The 21,025-nt window shown below is 43.5% G+C and overlaps 1 non-coding gene across 1 annotated transcript; it reads left to right on the forward strand.

The window, feature by feature from the left end:
* The first annotated feature begins 10,935 nt into the window (after positions 1-10,935).
* On the forward strand, positions 10,936-11,007 carry TRNAE-CUC (transfer RNA glutamic acid (anticodon CUC)). The gene has a single exon. It is a non-coding gene; the product is annotated as a tRNA-Glu (tRNA).
* The last annotated feature ends 10,018 nt before the right edge of the window (positions 11,008-21,025 follow it).

The raw sequence follows: 21,025 nt of genomic DNA on the forward strand, positions 1-21,025 counted from the left end.
ATAGAAAGACAATTGTGAAGACTGAAATGCAAACAGGGTGGGAGCTTTCCTCATAGTCACTCATATAGGACTATATACCACAGTGCTTGCAAGAGCATAACTCTGAAAAAGAAAGACATAAATTTCTGGCCTGTGAAGTTCCTGTAGTGCTGTGCTTGGTACTGGAGTCATAATTGCCAAAAGGTAACTTTAAAGAGAAAAATGCAGAATAATAAAATATAGTCAGAGAATATAGTGGAGAAAGCAGCAATGTGTAAGCAATCAGAATATATTTAAAAGGAATAAGAAGAGAAAAAATAGTTACAAGAATAAAGAGTACAACTAAACCCTGAAAATTTGAGATGAAATTAACAGGCGAGTTGATTAACAAGGCTATCAAAAATGGTATTTTAAAAGAGTAAGTAAGGGAGCAGGTTTCAAAGGAAAAGACTGAAAGCAGCTCAATAAATTTGGGAATGGATATCACTTAAAATCATTTTAAGTGATATCACTTATTCTTAAGAGGCCTTTAGAGTGAGACCTACTTATCTAATAAAAGCATTCTAATAAAGTGTTCCAAAGGTACTTAACAGACACAAATTTGTACTTTCTGGTGTTCTGTCTGGGTCCATCTTTTCAAAGAGGAAGACTCCAGAAAAATCATACTGGGAGCTTCCATTTGAACCCCACTCTCACAGCAACTCCTATTTTAGGCTTCCTCCTTTGCAGAAACACAGCCCTATAGACCATGAGTTTATGCATCTGGAAGGGTTTTGCAGCTGGTTTAGCTCTCACACCTGTGAAAGGATGGATAGCCAGAAAGCCTGGCTTAATGGACTGGTTTCACTGCACTGGGTAACTTTCTGCAAGTGGAAAAAAAGGAAGTTTAGGAAAAGATTAAGGAAACAACAGAATTTTGCCTGAAGTACAGTATTTATTTATTGACCCATAAGTGGTGCAGCTGTATTTTCAATGTTTGATGAGAAAAAGCTAAGATAAATATTTCAAGAGGTATGACTGTCACGTGTCCCACCGTTATTCTGGGCCAGCAACCTAGTTTGAAGGCTTTTTATTTTTTTCAGAGGTGAGCTTCCTGCAGTGTTTCTCACTCAAATCCATGTATGCACATGGGAAGCATTAGATGATTTCTAAATCCTGCATCTTTTATGCACTGTGGCAGGTCCTGCAGGATAGTTGAGCACAGAACAGGAAATCTCCTATAGCTACCTAAAAAAACTTCTCTGTGTACAGTGGTGTGCCAAGTTTATTGGCAACAAAATCCAAATGCTTGCCAATCCTTGAAATTGTTTCTAAAAATATTTCATATATATGGAATCATCCAGTTGAGATTTCTGGAATGATTAATCCAATTAATTTTAGAAGAAATTGCCTGCGGGCCAACAAGAAAAATGCAAGAAGAAAGCATTAATTAAGATCACATACTGAGCTTTAAATAATTAGAAAGAAAATACTGTGTCCCCAAATACAAAATTTATCCATGGTCTCTCTCTGTCTACCATGGTCTACCCTTTAAAGAGTATATGAAATTTACATCATGTTTTTATTATAGGGTGAACAATCCTGCCATAACTTCTCATTTAATACAGAGCTGCAAGAGATAGCCAGCCCATTTAGCAATGAAGAAAACTGAAAGCTTATTTTCCACATATGTTTTAAAATACACATTGATGTCATGGCCCCTCTGAAATGTGCAGCTGGAGGAGAGTACAAGTGGGAGGAAACAACTGCAGCTGGAAGCAATTTCTCCAGCATCACGCCTTGGCCTGGTCAAGGCTGCTTTGGGCCGAGAACAAAGTGGTAATTTAAAATCATATGTAGGAAAAAGTGTCATTCTGATCACACTTTTCCTAGAGTGAGAAGCTCTAGAACAACAACCACCTGTTCTGATGGGCAAACGCTACAGCCTGCACAGTCCTCTGATGGTACTATTGTGGAGAAATTACTCATTGATGCCACAGTCATACAAGATTCCCAATCCCAGTCTTGTCCTATCAATGTGCTGCTCGTTACAGGTTTCAGTCAGCTCTTGATGAGGGCTGGAATCACTCTTTTCAACCTGAAGCCATCAGAAGGTAAACTGCCACAGTTAGAGTGAGGAAGACAGTGGCTATCACAAACATTTGCAGAGCAATACCAACACTGAGCCCACTACAATTGTTTAAGCCCCCATTTCACCTCTGGCAGAACAATTCACAATGTTAGGCCAACACCATCTACCCAAGATAAATGCAAACAGGCAGCTGTACAGCTAAACCTACATCTAAACCTAACCTACAGCTTAACACACATCCATTTAGCCATTTCCTTCATTTTTAATTTTAAAAATCGTTGAAAGTATTATCTTAATTCTGCAGGGTAGCTCTATCCCATCCCATCTCATCCCATCCCATCCCTCCCTGCACTGAGCCAGCTAGCGCAGGATAGGGTGGCTCAGCTCTAAATTAGAGGATGTTATCAAGGCATGAAGACTGACTGTATTCACCAGCCATTAATTGCTTGGGCAAAAGGCAATATCAAATACTTGCATTTAAAATAAACTGGAAAATGTTCAGTTTCCGAACCGAAAGCCAGGAGGAACTGGTCAGTAGGTGGCACAAGAAGAGCACAGCACTGCACTGCAGTATGGGATCTGAGCGGCCAGGGTTGTATCCCGAGCCAGCAATCCTGCCTTCCCCCAGCTACCCCCTTGCAGTATTTATAAACCCTGTTAGCCAGTGATTTAGTTAACTGAATCATTGCAGTGAAGCACAAGGAGTGAGGGGCTTAAGTGGAAGCTTTCTCTGAAATGCTCCTTACTCCATCCCAGAGTGCACTGTGTACTCTTGACATCCACTAACGTCACTACATCACTATTCTCAAGTATTAAACAAGATTGAAAACCACTGCATAACAAAACAGAAGTTTGACCTACCAAAGTACAATGCTCCAACATTTAGCAGGGTTATGGTTTGCTATCTTGAAAAGTTCTTGCTTACGTTGCAGTCAGAGCACCTCAAAGCCTTTCAGAGCACCTCAGCCACACAACAGATCCCTTCTGCTGAGGAAAAGGCCTCATGCACTGTGTTTGTTTACCAGCAGCATGTTAAGGAAGAAAATAGTAGAGCCACGTGTCAGGGCTTGAGGCAGCAGTTTGTGGTTGTCATGATCTGCAGGAGGTCTCTGTCTTTCCAGAGGAACAGCAGCAGCTGCTAGACAACCACATTGCACTGGGAGGTCAATGGCAAGCATCAGATTGAGCAGTTATATTTAACCTTAGGAACTCTGTGATGACTAAAAGATGTTGCCTTTGTTGGCTGATGCCTTCATTAGCAGTTGCCAAGGTATTTCTTGTAGGTTGGAGTTACAGGAGCACCATGACTGGATGCAAACCAGCTCAATAGTTCCTGTTTCTTCCATGCAACTGCATGTCTCCTCCTCTCCACCAAGGTTTTAAAGGAAAATGCAGAAAGACACACATGCTGAGTGCCCTGCCTTGTGACTCTGACATGTCATCATTCATTTACAGGAGGAAAATTGAAGGGGTGGTGGAGTCAAAAATGATGTGCATAATTAAGCTTTTCTGAATCTCTCCTTTGCACTCTGGTGCCAGAGGACTGCACGTAAATCGTGCAGGATGTTATGAAAAAATAATACTGAATTGGAACCAACCAAGTGTAAAAATTAGGACTTCTGCCTACTCTAAGGTAAAAATATGTCTACAAATAGCCAGTTCTGAGCTTAGGTGAGTTTGTGTTTAAAAAAAAAAAAAAAAAAGAGGAAGACAAACATCAAATACTGAAGAAAACAAGCTATCATCAGCACAAATATACTTGTCATTGTAATGTATTTTCCTTAAACAAGCAAAATTGAATCCTACCTAGCCCATCTCTTACATTATTCTATTTGTCTGTACAGTTCTAAAAGGACAATTATAAGCACTATTAAAGCATAAAATACACCAAAGCTGTCATACCTTTCTCATTTCAGGTCTAAATTCTATTTCCAGCCCACACATACCTGCTGTTATATTTCATTTATTGCTGTAAATTATGTGCATCAGCATCAGTGCAAGTAACTGATGACACTGAGATCACAGCTGTGCTGAATTCTAATCAAGAAGTGAATTTTCACCACCTAAAGTCCCCTGCACCCCTATTTCTTTCTTCCTCAAGTAAAAGAGGACAGGAAGCCTAATTCTGAGATATAATTTATTAAAGACCTGGAAATATGCTAGGATTGTCAAAGTAGCTGAAGCCGGACATGGTGACCCAGGAATCCCTTTCACTCTGGTACAGACAGCCACAATTTCAGCTCATTCAAGCGTCATTGGATGAGTCTTTCTTGATAGAAATAGGTGACAGTGCCCATTGAAATACTGGAAGCAAGTCAGTGGGGAACATAACCTGGGTCAGCTGCTCCCTGTTATGCCTGCAGTGTTGCCCACCACAGTATGTGACCAAATCACTGACCAGTCTCCAAATGCACAGTGACACAAGACTCAGCGTGGATTCTTCATATTTTTCAAAGTGTTTCTGCACCATCCATTTCTTAAGTTTCTGATCAGCTCCAAATGAATAGTCTGACATGACTGTTGCTTGGCAAAATGTAATGAGTGTCTGTGGAATTTCGTATCTTGATTTGACAGTGATTTGTGGGTTTGGTTGTAAATCTCTAGGCTACTTGGGGTTGTCATGCAGAATCCGGTGTGAATTCCCAGTGTGGATGAGCTATGGGCTCATTCCTGGGGTTTAATGTAATCTTCAGGGCAAATAGCACTAAGTTTTCATATTCCCAATAGGGATTCAAAATGCTACATTTAGTCCAGATCAGGATTAATCAAAAGAGCTTTAAAACAAAGCTCAAATGCATCTGCTGGGTTGTACTTATCATTACAATGAGAGCACAAGATTTACCTGCCTGTGTCAAGAGCAAAAAATCAACGATGGCCCTTTGGATGACCCTGCTGTGAGATTCAAATGACAAGGAAATCTGAAACCTGGCCATCCACCACTCTCCAGTTACACTGGCGCATATGGCAGGCCTTGCTGTCCTCGAGTGAAGCCTTCAGTGGTCTCAGCTGCATGTGGCAATGGAAAAGCTGCTGGAATTCTGGATAGGATACAGCCTATACATTTACAACAGAGCCTATGTACTCCAGACCCACATCTTAGATTTGCTCTTTCCTAGCAAAAGGTGTGCAGTACATGTGTGTGGGGGGGAGTAACCTCTTTCTTTTGATATAGGGAACATTTAAAGTAAACCCTACAAATGTATTTGTTGAGGCAAAGCTTAAAGGTGTGACAGCAGGGCCTAAACTGCCAAATGTATATACAGACTGGGGAATGAGATGCTGGAAAGCAGTGCTGTAGAAAGGGACCTGGGGGTTCTGGTCAATGGCAAGTTGAACCTCAGTCAGCAGTGCCCTGGCACCCAGAAGGCCAAGCCTGTCCTGGGGTGCACCAGGCCCAGCAACACCAGCCGGGAAAGGGAGAGGATTGTCCCGATCTGCTCTGCACTGGGGCAGCCTCACCTCCAGTGCTGGGGGCAGTTAATATAAAATATTAAACTATTAGAGAGTGTCCAAAGGAGGGCAAAGAAGATGGTGAAGGGCCTTGAAGGGAAGCCGTTTGAGGAGCACCTGAGGTCACTTGGTCTGTTCAGCCTGGAAAGGGGATTCAGGACAGACCTCATTGCAGTGTATGGCTTCCTCATGAGGGGAAGAGGAGCAGTAGGCACTGATCTCTGTGACAGGACCGAGGGAATGGCCTGAAGCTGTGTCAGGGGAGGTTTAGGCAGGATATTGAGAAAAAATTTTTTCCCCCAGATGGTGGCTGGGCACTGGAATAGACTCCCAGGGAAGTGGTCACAGCACAAAGCCTGACAGAGTTCAAGAAGTGCTCAGGCAATACTCTCAGGCACCTTGTGTGACTCTTGGGGATGGTCCTGTGCAAGGCCAGGAGATGGACTTGATGGTCTTTGTGAATCTCTCCCAACTCAGATTATTCTGTGAAATTCTGTGGTGGTGTGAACTCAACAGAGAAGGAGCCTTTTAGTTATGTTATAAAACAAGTGCCTCAGGCAGCAGTGAGTGTGTTGCAAGAGTCACTGTGGAAATTACTTTGGGAATTGTATTTTGTATATAGCAAAAGTGAAATTAGAATGTGAGAAATGCTGACCACCCCTAGCAGTGCAGCACTGACACAGACATGCTAAAGCTGTAGTGTCCTCACGCTCCTGTTTCCTCAGAAGGCAGCAACGGGGCTGATGTTTCAGACGCGGGCCATGATGTTGTGACCAAAGTGCACACGGGTTTCTGCAGGGCTCCCTAATACCTTCGGACCTCTCCTGTTCCAGGGTGCCCGCAGCACCTGCAGCACCTGCAGACTTACACGTGTAAACTTCTGGGCAAGGCCCCGTTTCTCCCCGGGCGCCTTCCCCGGCCCAGGGGAGACGCTCGCTCTCCCTAGGGACTGGTGCCGTGCCTCCTGCACGTCGCAGGAGCTCACGTAGACACCGGGCGCGGAGAATCGGGATGAAATTACCTTCATGCATAAAACATGGCATGGCGACAAAGGGACGGCAGGGCCTCGGCGGCCGCCCGCCGCATCCTGCCGGCGGCCCGGAGGCTGGCCGGGGGCTGCCGCAGGTTTGCCCGGCGGGGAGCGGGCCGTGCCCGGTGGCCCCGGGGACGGGCGGCCCGCGGAGCCATGGACCTGTCCCCGTGCCTGCACTGGGTGCGGACGCGGCTCTGGCGCTGCGGGGTCAGGCGGAGGCAGTTCTGCAGTAAGTGTCGCGTCCCAGCTCCCCGGGCACCCCTTCTCACCCCTTGCCTTTGCCCTCGGAGCCTCCGCCCATCCCACGGCCGTGGAGAGACCCTGAGCCGGGCTGAGCCCACCTGCCCTGCCCAGGCCCAGGGCTCGGGGCCTGGCTGCTGAGGGCACGGCCGTGGCTCTGTGGCACCTTCCTGCGGCTGCGGGATCGTCGCCGGGACGGGATGCATTGAAAGGGCCCCTGCCTAACACTTTTCCACTTTTCTAAGAGAGTTTGAAGACGGGACGGTTTGTGCGGTGAAAGGGGAATAAGGAAAATGCACTATAATACCCGATCCTTTTCTTTTTTTCTTTTTTTTTTTTTCCTTTTTTTTTTTTTCTTTTCTTTTTTTTTTTTTTTTTACCCGCTGAAGGAATCAAAAAACTTTCTGATTGAAAGGAACAAAACCAGATTGGTGATTTGTGAAGTCACAATGCAGACAACACTCTGAACCTGCCCACTCCTTTGTCTTGTTAGAAACCATGCACATCACTGATGTATAGATGTGTGTGTGTGTATATACATACACATACATGTATATAAATGTACATATAGCCTTACTGCAGGTTGCTGGGGTATATTATTCACCATCTCACCATGGTTTTACTGGAGGTAGTTTGCTTGTCTTTCCTGACAGACCATATATAGGGGGATCCAGCCACTTCTAGCTGATATATTCAGGCTCCCTTTCAGCTGGCAACTTGGAAAGAAATACTGCCAGCAGAGACACAGAAAGGGCAGTGTATCTGTGACAACTGAGGAAACAGAGGGGATTTCTTTGGTTCAGTCAACTGTAGTGTCTAACCACTCCTGAGGAGATGAAATGCAATGGCTTGGGACGATGGGCTGGGTTGGCCAGCCAAATGAAGCATCCTCTCTTCCCATCAAGGTGATATTTTGTGAAAGGGATCTTGGAATTAGAATGCCATTAGGAATACACTCCAGATGAATTAATATGATAAAATGAGCATGCTGTCTGTCAACTCTGTGTGAAGTTCATGTCATTTCAGTATCTTAGTTTAGTCGTGGAGATAACAAGGTCTGATTGAATTTTTCTAATTCATAGCATGGCAGTAGAGACACAAAGCTCTCACAGCTACCTTCTTAAATATTGTTTTGCCATGAAATGAACTCCAGTGTGCCTTTCAGATGCAAAATATTACCAGTAGATGTCAGTAAGACTGATTTTCCTAGTTGTCAGTTGTCTGTAGGCTGTGTTCACTGGTTTTCAATGCTTGCACCTTTGTGAGTATTTTGGTCAATTTTCTGGCTGTTAATGAAGTATAAAAATAGACAGTTTTGTTTCCTGTCTACTTAGGATTACATTCACCTTTTCCATATGAAGTTCCCTACTCTTCAAAAATATGTATTTGGCAGATAGTTTACAAATGTGTGTGGAAACTTCTTACCACAATATTCACTTTGAGCATCAATTATCTTGTGAATACATATGTTCCTTAGTTGTGCTGTCCTGTGAGTTAATAAGAACAACTGCCAAATGCACCACTTAGCTGGAGCTCTAAGAATGAGAAATTCGAGAACAGCAGATGCTCTGAATAATTGAAGGAGGTTTCTTTGGTTGACAATGGTGCTATCTTTGCACATCTCTCAGAGCCTCTCTTTTTAGCTGGCCTGTGCCTTAGGGAAACATTGCAGCACTGAACCAAAAGAATGGGATAAAGATTTTTTATTTTTCTTAATGAGTCTGAAAAATGCTAATCACTCAGAAGAGTGTTTGTTGGCTTTGTTACTAGAAATAACTTCTGGCATCTTTAATTAGGTTGCTTTAGCCTGGATCAGTGAAGAAGCACAGCTTTCTGTGATCTGTGCTGAGGCCAGTCCTGAGGAAAGACTGCTCATTGCAAATTCCTTGTGTCCAGATTCAGCTTGTCCTCTTTAGCTGCCTTCTGCTGAGGCACTGAAGCAAAACTGCTGCTATTACAGGAGACATGCTAATCTTCTGTTTTAAAATGTGCCGTTTAGAATAATAAAAAAAAAAACAAAAACAAAACCAACCAAAAAAACAACCTAGTGAGGAAGCTGCTGCTGGCCGGGTTTTGAAGTCTCTATGAGCACAGGCTGTCGTTGTACCTCCTTGTTAAGGCAGCCATTCAGAGAAACAGCCGGGGGACTTTGCAGGCCGTCTGTGCCTGCCCTTGTGGCCTCATTTTACAGCCGAGTCCCTGAAGGAAGCTCCCTGCAGGCACGTGTGCTCATGACAAAAACACTGCTTTGAACAAAGGCACGTTTTCAAGCAGAGAGCAATAGCTTCCTCATTTTCCTCACTGCCTGGCTGGATGTGGCTGTCCCTCCAAACAAGGGGAAGCAACTGCAGCTGGCACCAGAGAAACCCTCTGAGAGGCTTCTGACATTCACAAAATTAATTCTGTTTTCATCTCGCAGCAAGGGCTGGTTCCAATAGAGGGACATTGGACACAGAGTCTAAGTTCATGATACTGCTGTAAAAAAATGGTGCTGGAAATACTGAAATCTGCTTTTCCTCTGGACACTCCTGTGTCCATGCAGATGGAAAAACATTGAGAAGCTTTCCTGGAGCAGGTCATCCACAGCATCTCGGTCTCACTGGGCTCTCTGAGGTCTCATACAGGGTGGCCTGCTTTTCCTTCCATTTCCACTGTCCCAGCCACACATATGGTTCATGAACCTTGTAGGAACTTGAGGTCTCCAAGACTGCTGTGTGGCTGCCAAATTTGATTGAAGCTGGCCAGTGGGTTAAAAAATATTAATGATCACTCTGCTTAATGTTTCCTTAGGCAAACAGGCTAATAGGTCCTGCTCATGCCAAGGTTGGAAGCTGAGCTTGGATCATGCTAGTAATAACTGCATGAAACAGGTCTTAAAACTGTTGTGAAGAGTCTGAAAAGCAGCTGTTTGCTGCTACTCCCCAAAATGTACTTGGCTTCTGGCCACCAATGCATGTTAAAGCCCTGGGGATCTGTGGGGAGGAGGTTTCTCTGGGTTTGCCTGAACCTTAGCAGATGGGGTTTCCACAGAAAATATTAAGAGTTCACACCGAGAAAAAGGATTGTATGTCCCTGATGCCGGTCAGCAAATAGGGAAATTGTGCTGGCTGTGTGGCCCAGGGCTGTTTTGGATGGCTTTTGCTGTCCTGCCATACCAGCCCAATACTCAGAGGCTGCAAGGTCTCTGGTTGTGAGTGGTCTCAGCAATTCTGCAGGGTTGGGCCCATCTGTACCTCTTCACATATTGCTGAAAGCATTTGGTGAAAAGGCAGGAGCTGGGGAAGCCGCAGCGGAAATATTTAGTGACCTGTTTAGAGCCATAACCCCAGGTGAGGCTGTGGGGCAAGGCTCAGGGTGTTTGTCCACTGCTCATCCCATGAGCACTGGCCACCCACGCCACTCTGATGGCTCTGGCTCTGGGTCCAGGTCCATGTCTGGGTCCAGCCCTTGCCAGCACTGACTGTCATCAGCAGAAACTCATCTTGGAGTGCTGCCAGTATCTGGGATCCAGCCATAGTGTTTATTGTGCAGGGTGAGCCTTAGAAGCTGTATCCTCTGGTGTTAATGTGCTTTCACAACCTGTAACATTTAAGGCAAGGAATTGATGGCAAGCTTTAATAAAATCTCATCAAGTATTCATCGTTAGGCACATTTTCTCCTCACCAGCAAGACCTACTAAAGTAATGTTGTGAGGAGTCCTTTATTCTTTCTGATCCAAACTGGCTGTGCAATTTAGAAGGAAAAAGGTCTGCTTTGTATTTCAATTTGTTTCCAACTAAAAAAAAATCAATTGCCATGAAAAATCTGAGAAAAGAAAGAAACCAGGAGCAAAAATGTCATGTTTAAAAGAAAAATGGCAAAGGCATAATTTGTACATGAACTACATAGCCTCACAATACAAAAATTTACCTTATTTTGTGATATATGGTATTGGTTTATAGAAAAAAACCCCAAAATGTGAGTCACTGGTGTTAGGGAAGGAAGGCAAGAATATTGTTTGTATTCATAAATGGAAATAATATATAAGCTAATAGATGAGTCTGGATTTAAACTACACTTGAATAGTAATTTTTAAAAGGTGTCATGTTTGTCCTACTCATTCTTGGTAATAATGTAATAATTTTGAATTATGCTTTTATTTTGGAAGAATGGGAGATTGTTCTCCCTGATGGTCTAGTGGTGAGGATTCGGCGCTCTCACCGCCGCGGCCCGGGTTCAATTCCCGGTCAGGGAACCAACAATGTCATGGTTTGATGCTGGCGCAATGCCAGTGCCCCCCTGAAAATATATTTTCCCTAGTGTCTGCTGTGAGATGTGACCAGGAATAGAGCAAAGCAGGTTCCATCTTAGGAATAAAGAAAAAAAATCAACTTTATTAACTTACAACTATATGTAAAAATAAGCACACACAGAACTCAGAATGAAAACCCCCCAAAAACATTCCTTCTCCCCCCACCAAATTTCAAATACATCACAGTAGGACAAAACCTTGGATTCTCAATTCATTTGCCACCCCTCACTCAGATCACCAGCTCTCAGTCATCACCACCTTTCAGATAATCAATTCTCAGTTCATCAAGGAGAGAGGAGTCCCTCTTGTGCCATAGCCTTTCCCTGGAAACACAGTTGAAGACCTCTTGTGTTTCCATGTCTCACGTGGCACTGCCTGGAGAACATTTGCCATCGTGACATCTTCCTTCCATGCCAAATGCTCTCACCACTGCACATGGACCGGAGCTGCTTCTAGCATTCCCCTTTTAAGGGTGCTTTGTCCAGTTCCAAAAAAGCAACAGTCTCTCACTTCCTGGACACCTGTCCCCCCCAAATTCATCCCCTGGGGCTGAGGGGTCTCGAGAACAGAGAAGACGGTGTCCTCCGTCTTCTTCTTCACTGAAGACGGAGGACACCACCACCCTCCTCACCGGTCGTCTGTGTTCATGCTTCACATAACATCACTGAACTCTCTTGGCTCCAAGCCATTGCCTCCCCCTAAATGCAGTCTTTGTGTCACAGGAAAAATGGTTCTATCCATGGCTATACAAGAAAAGTCCTACCAAAGGCCACTCCATCATCTCCTCCCACCTGGGATTCTTCTCAACTTCTCTCGGACATCTTTCTCTTGCACAAACTTGCATCACATTGGCCCATTTCCTCCTATTTCATCTCTATCTCTTCTCATTCAACTCCAGGAGGATCAGCATTTGTACGGTTTCCATCATCCAAGAAAAGGGTTAAAATCTCAGGCTCTGCCTGTCCAGAATTATCTCGCTGCCCTGCCGGGCCCCTTGCTGTGCCACCCCTCCCCTTCTCCTTCGGCCATGCTGCCAGCACGATACCAAATTTCATGGTGGCACAGGCACAGGCTCTCTCTCTCTCTCTCTGCGGGGGCTGCCCGATCCCTCTCAGTGTTCCTCCACCCTTCCATCCTGCAGGGGCCTTCACCTCCCTTCTCTGTCCAAGGCTCCAGCCTACCTCACCCGGCCGCATGGCTTCCCTTTCCCCGCCCAGCCCACAGCGGGGCAGGGGAGGTCCGACCTCTTTCACCGGAACCAAGAGAGAGTTTTCCTGGGAGTTCTCTGCTTTTAACCCCCTGTGTTCTCAGAGGTGTATCCATGTCCTCAGTGGCCACACCAGGTGCCAATATTCAAATCTGGGCACCTATTGGTTTGACCACCAAACTCCCAAAAAACTCACTTCCTTTTCAAACCAGGACACCTGCAAAGGAGTAGGTAGACTTCATGCAATGTGGGACAGCTGTACTTTTCTTCTTACCTCAGGGAAATATTCTTTCGAAACACAGTGTTATGTACCTGAAGGCATGGGCCCCTTGAAGTGCTGTGATATTTGTGTAGGCAAAAAACCTTTCCTCAGAGGGTCCTTTCAGGACCAGTGGAGATTGATGGATTTCAAAACCATCCAAGGCACAGCTCTTTGTCTCGTCAGACCTTTGACATGTGGAAAGAAGAATATGCAAGTATGAGTAATATTCACCCAAGGCTGTGAAAAACCTCTTCCTACAGAGCTTTTCTTAATTCCTACCTGCTTAGACTCCATCCTTCAATGACTGGAAAATCATAATGGGATTCAAGGTTTTGAATAATGATTAAAGTACTGAGTTTCACATCAGTAAGTCTTTCAAAACAACCTCAAGAACATTTGCATGGTTTGTTTTGCTTTTCTTGGTGTTGCCCCTCGACCATTCATTTTTTGGTGCATTTCAGAAAAGGTGGAACTTTGTTGTTATTATTCATTGCAACTGGGGAACCTGAGAGCTTCATGGTGAGTCTGCACCAGTCCCCTGGCAGGGCAGCTGGTGATGAAAATGTAGTTGATAACATGCAATAATTCACAGGAACCAATATTAAGATTTCCAAGGAAATAGGTGATGACTGCAATTACCTGAGGAAAAGAGACAAAACCTTTGGTAACTTAAACCAGTAACAATAGTTATTTTATTTGCTGTGCTTTACCCTTTCCTTTAGAGGACTATGCTCTGCCTTATTATTACATGCTTAACATATAAACAAAACCTTAGCCTTTGTCAGCTGAATTGTCAGCAGATCTGGTACCTCTCATGCAGAGCAGTAGTGATCTCATACTCAGCATCAGTTTCAAGGTATTGTGCTGGGGCAATAGCTCTCTTGTGATGGCTCTGCTGCTCCTCACTCTCATACAACACAAGCTTACAGGTGTCCTGTGTCCTGTGAAGCCTTGTCAAGGATGCCTTGACCTTAGGAGGCAACTGCTGAGTGAAAGGAGGGTGTTCAATCACCAACCTTCTCCCAGCACTTGTGGGTCTTATGATGAGTTTCACCTGGGTATAAAACAATATATTGTTTTATACAATAAACCAAACAGTAGGGGAACTGCAAGGATATAACTCTGTCTGTCCAACAGCCAAATGCTTCCCTTTTTCCTTGCATTAAAACTGCTACGTTCATAAAGTAAGGACTTCACTGTTCTGCTGGACATTAGTAAAACCCACAAGCCCTAGATTTCCAGAGAAGGCTACATTACCTAATGCCTTGTGCTAAATAGCTTTTGTAAAATAAAATCCATACATAAATCCAAAGGAAATAAATCCCTGAGTGGGACTAGGGCCAGTGCCATTTAAATCCCTCTTAGACAGTACTTAGAGGTGGAGTGTGAGCCTTGCACTACATGGGGAGATGGGAACTGCCTCCACAGCATCTTCCCCCAGGCAGAAGGCACAGCACAACCTCCAGGTGTGAGCATAACACCCTCAGCTCCTGCTCTGAATGCAAAGGGAATGGATCAATCTGGACATTTTGTATCGCCTTATCACTGCTGCTGCCCTCCTCCCTGAGAGCTGTATGGGCCTAATCTAGTCCCAAAACTTAGATGGATAAAATTAGTCAAGATAAATCCCTCTTGCAGTGATCTTCTAAAGAGGATTTCAACATTTTTTACAAAACAGGTAAGGATGTACCTGAAAGTAATAATAGTGAGCTGTTCCACAGCTTGTCATTTAAACAGAGTGGTTATAGTGTCCACAGCACAGGCACCAGTGACTCTGTGCCAAATATAATGTCTACTTTTGTTAAGTCTTTTAGCTCTGTTAATCCTTTTGATCAGAGTAAGGAGTGGTATATTGGAAAACTATGTTGGAAAGCAAACAGAGAATTATGAGAAGGAACAGGCTATGCCTGTGCAGAGTGAAGGACATCAGGGCAAAAGAAATGCTCAGGACACCTAAGAGCCTTAAAAGCATTAATGCAGTCACCAGTGGTTACTACACTGAGCAGCTGGTTTGAGAAGTCCAGATAAAAGCATGTAACTTATATTTTAAAATATGAAAAAGAACAAAATTTAGGCCTTACCCAAACAGCATAAATGTGTCACTGGTGTAGACGCTGTGGCATGGTGTTTATGATGAAATAGTTTTTAACACCTTGGGGATTAAGATCCTGTGTCAAGGTAGAAGTTGCATTCCTCAAAGCTTCTGAGTGCTGGTGGCAGCTTTCCAAGAAAGACACCAGATCCTGAAGTCGTCTTTGCAAGTCACTTTCAAAAACCAGCATGGGCTGCAGTCTCCCACAGGTGAATTCTTGCACGTCTGCAAGAACTGGTTGTTCCTCTTGAGGAGAGTCCAAGTTGCAGAAGTATTTGTAAAGCATTGTATTAAATAATGGAAAGCAGCTACTTTCTAACTGATGGACAGCTGTAGGGAATATGCATCACACAAATTCTGGGAGGAATACAGACCTTCAGTGACATACTACTATCATGCTATTAAAACTGAAAAATATTTTTCACTTTACTTAGAGTTGCCAAATTTTCTGAAGTGAGCTCTTCACTTCTAATTTTCATATCTGTTATTCTACAAAGAAAATTCAGCAAACAAAAGGTGCTTTCATATTTGTGACAAGCAAACCTCTCAATTTCCAAAAGTGTTATACTGCTTGCGCTGAAATCAGATTGCTGGGGCAAATTCTCTGCATGCAAACTGGCATATTCTAAAACAATACAGAAATGAAGCTCAATTTTCCAGTTTTGTTTTAACATACAGATTTTAGAAAACCAGAACAAAACTGGAAAAAAAGATTAACATATTCCAATTATCAAGGAAAAAGTCTGCAGTAAAATAATAGCAATAATCTTGTCACCAAGTTTGCAAAACTGCTTAGTAGGAGTACGTAATGTACTTTTCATAAGATGAACAAACTTCAGAGTCTGGCCAGGTCAGAGGAACCATCTTATGGAAAATATGGAAGATAAAGTAACTCCCACAACCAGCTTTACCCTACTTACCCTTTCTATTTAAAACCTGTATTGAAGGGAGTTCAGTTTCTGAGAGGGTTTAGTTTTGGGGAGGGGATGGGCTGATGCATAATTGAATAGTTTCTGGTTTGGAGCGGCAGTACAAAGCCAGGCTTTTGCACTGAGTTCCTAAAATCTAACCCAAAAATGTCAAATCACCTTGAAGCAGAAAAAAATAAACTTCTAAGAAGAATGTAGACAGAGCAATTCAGTTTGCCTATAATTGCTTGTATTTCCTTTGCTCTTCTAGTGCAAGAGTGCTAGATAAATGCAATGTAATTTAATATTTAATTAATTAATATTTTACCTACATATACCTATGGGGGCTTTTTAATGTACTCAGATGCTCTTTAGAAACACTGAAGCATTGCATCAAGTTTTTCAGCTGCAATTGAGAAACTACCACCTTTTATTATAGAATCATAGAATATCCTAGTTGGGAGGATTCATAAGGATAATCAAGTCCAACTCCTGACAGGACAGCCCCAAGAGTCACACCATGTGCCTGAGAGCATTGTCTAAATCCTTCTTTAACTCTGTCAGGCTTGGTGCTGTGACCACTTCCCTGAGGAGCCTGTTCCAGTGCCTGACCTCCCTCTGGTTCAATCATGGAATGGTTTGGGTTGGAAAGGACCTAGTTTCAACCCCACTGCCATCTTCTTGATGCTAAGATGAGTATTAGCTGATGATATCTCTGTAATGAAAGCCGTCCTGAGGTAAGCCCACAGCTCTTGAGTGAACTATTTATTGCTCATTAAGGCTGTGCTTGTGGTAGTAAGCTTGATTAAGCCATTTCCGATTGCCCTTTGTACAATCTCATGAGCCCGTGTGACAGGGACTGACTTGGGAGCTTGACTCAGGCACATACTTACATTGTGCTTCCTATGCACCTGTACTGGGAAAAAAAGTTAAATTATTGCAGCCCCAAGAAGACAGTTATCTGCTGAATATTGAGAAGTGTCGTGCCATGGCCCCCAAGAGCAAGGACCTAAAGGAGGATCACAGGAAAATCCCATTTCTGTGCAATATGCAGGTGGGATGCAGAGCTCTCTGACATGCAGCTGGAAGGCTGTAAATTGTCATGGGATAAAGGATGAGGAGAAAAGCATCACAGCATGTTGCCAGCTAGTGGATCCTCCCTGCACAGTGACCAACAGCCACAGAAAAGGCAGCAAATGTGCAGGGAGGAATTTCCACAGGAGATGCTTGGTTTGCAGTCCAGGGCAATCCTGTGAGCCTGCCATGCTGTACTTCCCTCCTAGCTGATGGGCCAGCTGGTAGAAGGGAAGGATAGACTTCTCTAGGAGGTGCCAGTCCTCAATCCAAACTGAAATGCCTTCTGCTTAGGACATTTGCTTGGAAATGTTTTTAGGTGCATAGGAGGTAATTCTTTCCCCTTTTTCCCCATGCATTTTCTGGGGGACAGGGAAGAGATGACAGGGAACATCAATATCGACACTTTCTCAAGCAGCTCGGAGCTTGGGCAGATGTTGCTTGGTTACACTGTGAATAATTTTCACAGTTTGCATTACAGTCGCAAGGGCAAGAGATTTGGAATACATATATAAATCAGAACTGAGATTGCAGGAAACAAGTTAGTAGATTTTGAAACAAACACGTGCATATAAAACTGAGGCCCTGCCAGCCTGACTAAGTCCCAGCCATGACATCTGAAAAAGCAATTATAACTTGTTTAGTGAAATTTTCCACAGTTGCAGGTCCTGATGGCACAGGTTGGGTCTGACAATACAGCTGAGCTGGTCAAAGCCAGCCACCACTGGAAGCTGTGAAAAGAAATCACATTAGCAGGTTTAGAGCCTAAAGAGATGTCAAAAAACCAAAATCCCTTTGCAAATTTCTTCTGAAGGTATTACATACTTTTGATGACCGTGAGTTTGCATGCTTTCCCTTGCTAATCTAGGCAGGTCCTACCAAGTATATGACCAAGCAAGTGTATTTAACATCAGATTGGGTTGCCAGGAAGGACAAAGGTTGGTTTCTCTCTCAATTCAGGGACTGGGAAGTGTCCTTGCCCTGCTGAGCCCTCAACTGCTCAGCTGTCCATGCACACATCCATGTAGGAAATCCATGTCACCCCCACAGCCTGGGCTCAGAACAGGGGTGCAGGGAAGCCAAGGAGCTTCCAAAAAGCTGTAAGTTCATCAAGAAGAGGTTTACTTTAGGGCAGGAGACAGCAGTGATTCTTCTCCCCTGGAGAAGGGTCTCCTTCACAGCCGCTGCCTGCCTCCTCTGTCATCAGCACACCAATATTTCACATGAGTACTCTGGAAGAGCAGTGAAGTGGTTATTTCTAAAAATTGTCTTTGTTTCTAAACCCATGAACTGTGTTCAAACATTATTCAGCCAAAGGAAGGGCAGGGAAAACACTTCCCTTTGCAGCAGGTCCACATGGTTTCTGAAGGTCGGCTGGAGCTGGAGTGGGAGTTTGCCTGAGTCAAGTCTGAAGGATCAAACACTTAGAAATAGTCCCTCTCATTTTGGTATTTCATAATTGTATGCCTTCAGTGCAGCTATCACCTGTCCCTAGGCTCCAGATGAGTGGCAGAAATATCAGCCCATGTTATTTATATTTTTACATTGATTGGCAAAATAAGGGCAGCTTCAGTTTAAGTAAGTGTTGGTAAGGTACCTGCCCTTGGTTTGGTTTGCAAACCTTGCAATAAATCACAATTATACAGGAAACTAGCCTGATGACCTCAATTTTTTTATGACCTCAGAGAAATGTACCGCAGTGTTTTTTTCTACCCTTTCTAATAGTCATTATCACCAGGTTTGTTACACCTCATCATTAGCTGAGAAGAACACAGTCACGTATTATTTGTGAGTCAGATCTGTCATTTGACATCAGTCATTACTACTGACATTAAAGTTCTCACTATTTTAAAGATACATTTTAGCAAAAAAGCTTTGGTCTTTTGGCATCTTTAACCTGTTGCAGTCAATTTGATATATTAAAATGATGGGAATTTGGGTGCTATTGTTATATTGCCATTTGTATTTAAATTTTTTCCATTCAAGTACCCATCAACAGAGGCTCTAAAAAGGTCAGAGGGAGGTCTGGTAGACTGAAATCAATCATTTCCATGGTGCTACCCTGCTGAATTAATCAGTTAGAAGTGTTTTCAAGGATCTTTTGTGCTACTTCCAACACTTGTGTATTGCTACACTATTTTTACAAAGAGTCATGCTGCATGAATTAGCTTTTGTGGAGGATATGCTTTTCTTTACTTCTTAAAAAAAAGACCATTTAGTTGGTTGCAGGAAATAAGTCTTGTTCAGTGAGTGCTTCCCTGGGTAAATGGTCAAAGATGTGTCTATGTGAAGGCACCAGGTGAAGAAAATTAATACCAAAAGAATTATAGATAATATGTAATACATATAAATATAAGATAGTGTATCTATTTTAACATACAAAGAATATTTTAAAAACTATAGAAGGTGAGGAATGCGACATTGCTTGAAGACGATTATTTGGCCAATTATGTTTCAACTCTAAGACAAGGGACTGTTGTGATTTCTCCCTCCGTCTTTGTATGACATGGTAGCATTCACCATATATCAAAAGCTACACAATTCTTCTCTCTCATACACATGTTAAATTAAGCCTTGCAAAAATTATTAGTAGAGTATTATCTGTTCTGGAGCTATGGCTGAAGATCATAATATTGTTTACCTGGCACAGAGAAATATGGGCATTTCCTTTGTACTATGACACAATTATTTTGGTATTGCCTTAATTAGCAACCATAATTGCTAATTAAGATGAAAACAAGGTACTTTGTGTCCAGGTATTTTCATTAAATATAATTTACTTTAGAAAAAACAAACAGTGGCAAAACCAGATTTCAAAGCTCTTCTAAGCCTGTTTTTTCCAGCATGGGCTTGGTGTGTGTGTACAATGGTAACATCAGCAAGGTGGCCGTGCTGTGTGTGCACTGAGGGCTGCTGTGGTGGGCACACCTGTGAGAGTGGGGGATCTGGGGGTACTGTACCTCCCCCTGCAGAGGAACGGGGCAGCTGCCCTTCTGCACAGCCCTGGAGAATCCTCCTCCTGAAATTGCTCTCTTCTCTGATTTTTCATCTCTTTTGCAGGTTTTGCTCTTGCTGTTGCTGAAAAGCAGAAGCTTAAAACCTTGCTGTGGTGGCAGATGGGATTTGGGGGGCATTTATTCCTTCAGGGCAAAAATGTGTGTCCAACTTATGATTTCATTTGTGTGGAAACATTACAGTGTGGCTGGGGCAGAGATGCTGAGTTGTTTATGCCAGACCTCTCTAATCAAGCTCTCCATAAAAAGGGCCAACAACAAGGCTGTTTTTTAGTCTCAGTTACTTCATGAGAATTGTTTAATCACATAGAAACAGTATGTCTGAAGAGAAATATGCAGGTTGGTTTTGCAGATATCCAGTTGGAAGCAGGATAAGGCTCAGTAAATGCAAATCAATTGCATGCATGATAAACCTGTATATGCTGCTAAATCCACTTGAATTACTAACACAATGTACAGCACGTCATGGCTGTTTGGTGGCACATTTTTGCTACAGCAAACAATCAGGGGATTGAACGGTCCATGCTCCCTGACTTGTGAGATAAACCTGCCACCTTTTCCTTCCAGTCCCTGAGAGTCCCACCAGAGACCATGACTGCTTATTTTCTCCACTGGTGGACATAAAATTGGCTCATCAAAAATGCAGCACAAAATTCTAAAGTGTCCCAAAGGAATATTTCCCCCTTTGAGGGGGAAGAGAATAAGGCACTCTAGGGGCTGGGATTTTCAGTGTGATTTATCTGGTGCTCAGCTACCCCCAGGTTATGTAGAATTAGGTACAATTTGTCCAGCATTTCTGTCCTTGAATGTCAAAGAACCCAAAACAAACAAACCACCCTGTGAAGCTGAGGGAGAGTAGTGTAATTCTCCCATCCCTTGTTTAGATGAGGCCATAAAAGGACAAAGGACTAAAACATCCTGCTCTTGTCTGCTGAAGGTTAAACTTGCTGTGACCTCCTTAGTAACAATCACAGTTGACCACTTTGCAGGAGCCTGGTTTTCAAGCCCACTGCCAGGGGATCCAGATCTTCTCTCAGGTGAAGCCAAACCCTGCTAGTTTTGTATGCAGTCATTGTAGTTATTGCCAGAGTTTTGCACTCTGTTAGGTGCCGCTGCTCCTGTGCAGCTACACGAAACAAGAAATTGAAGGGTAACTATCTTTCTCAAAATTTACATAGACTTTGAGCCATAGGTCTTGAGAGGCATCAACAAAGTTTGGCTCCTATAAAGACCACTTTCACTACAAGCTCACCCCCTATTGGGCTCAAATCTCACGCCCACCTCCTCACAGATGACGTGACCTCCTGCCCACTAATTCTGAGGGACAAGTTTGTCTCTCTGAGACCCTGCCAAAACCATTGAATGGGGTCTAGAGAAACATATTTAGGGAAGACAAGAGGACGA

The sequence above is a fragment of the Ammospiza nelsoni genome, chromosome 1, assembly GCF_027579445.1.
Source record: "Ammospiza nelsoni isolate bAmmNel1 chromosome 1, bAmmNel1.pri, whole genome shotgun sequence".
In the NCBI taxonomy this organism is placed as follows: Eukaryota; Metazoa; Chordata; class Aves; order Passeriformes; family Passerellidae; genus Ammospiza; species Ammospiza nelsoni.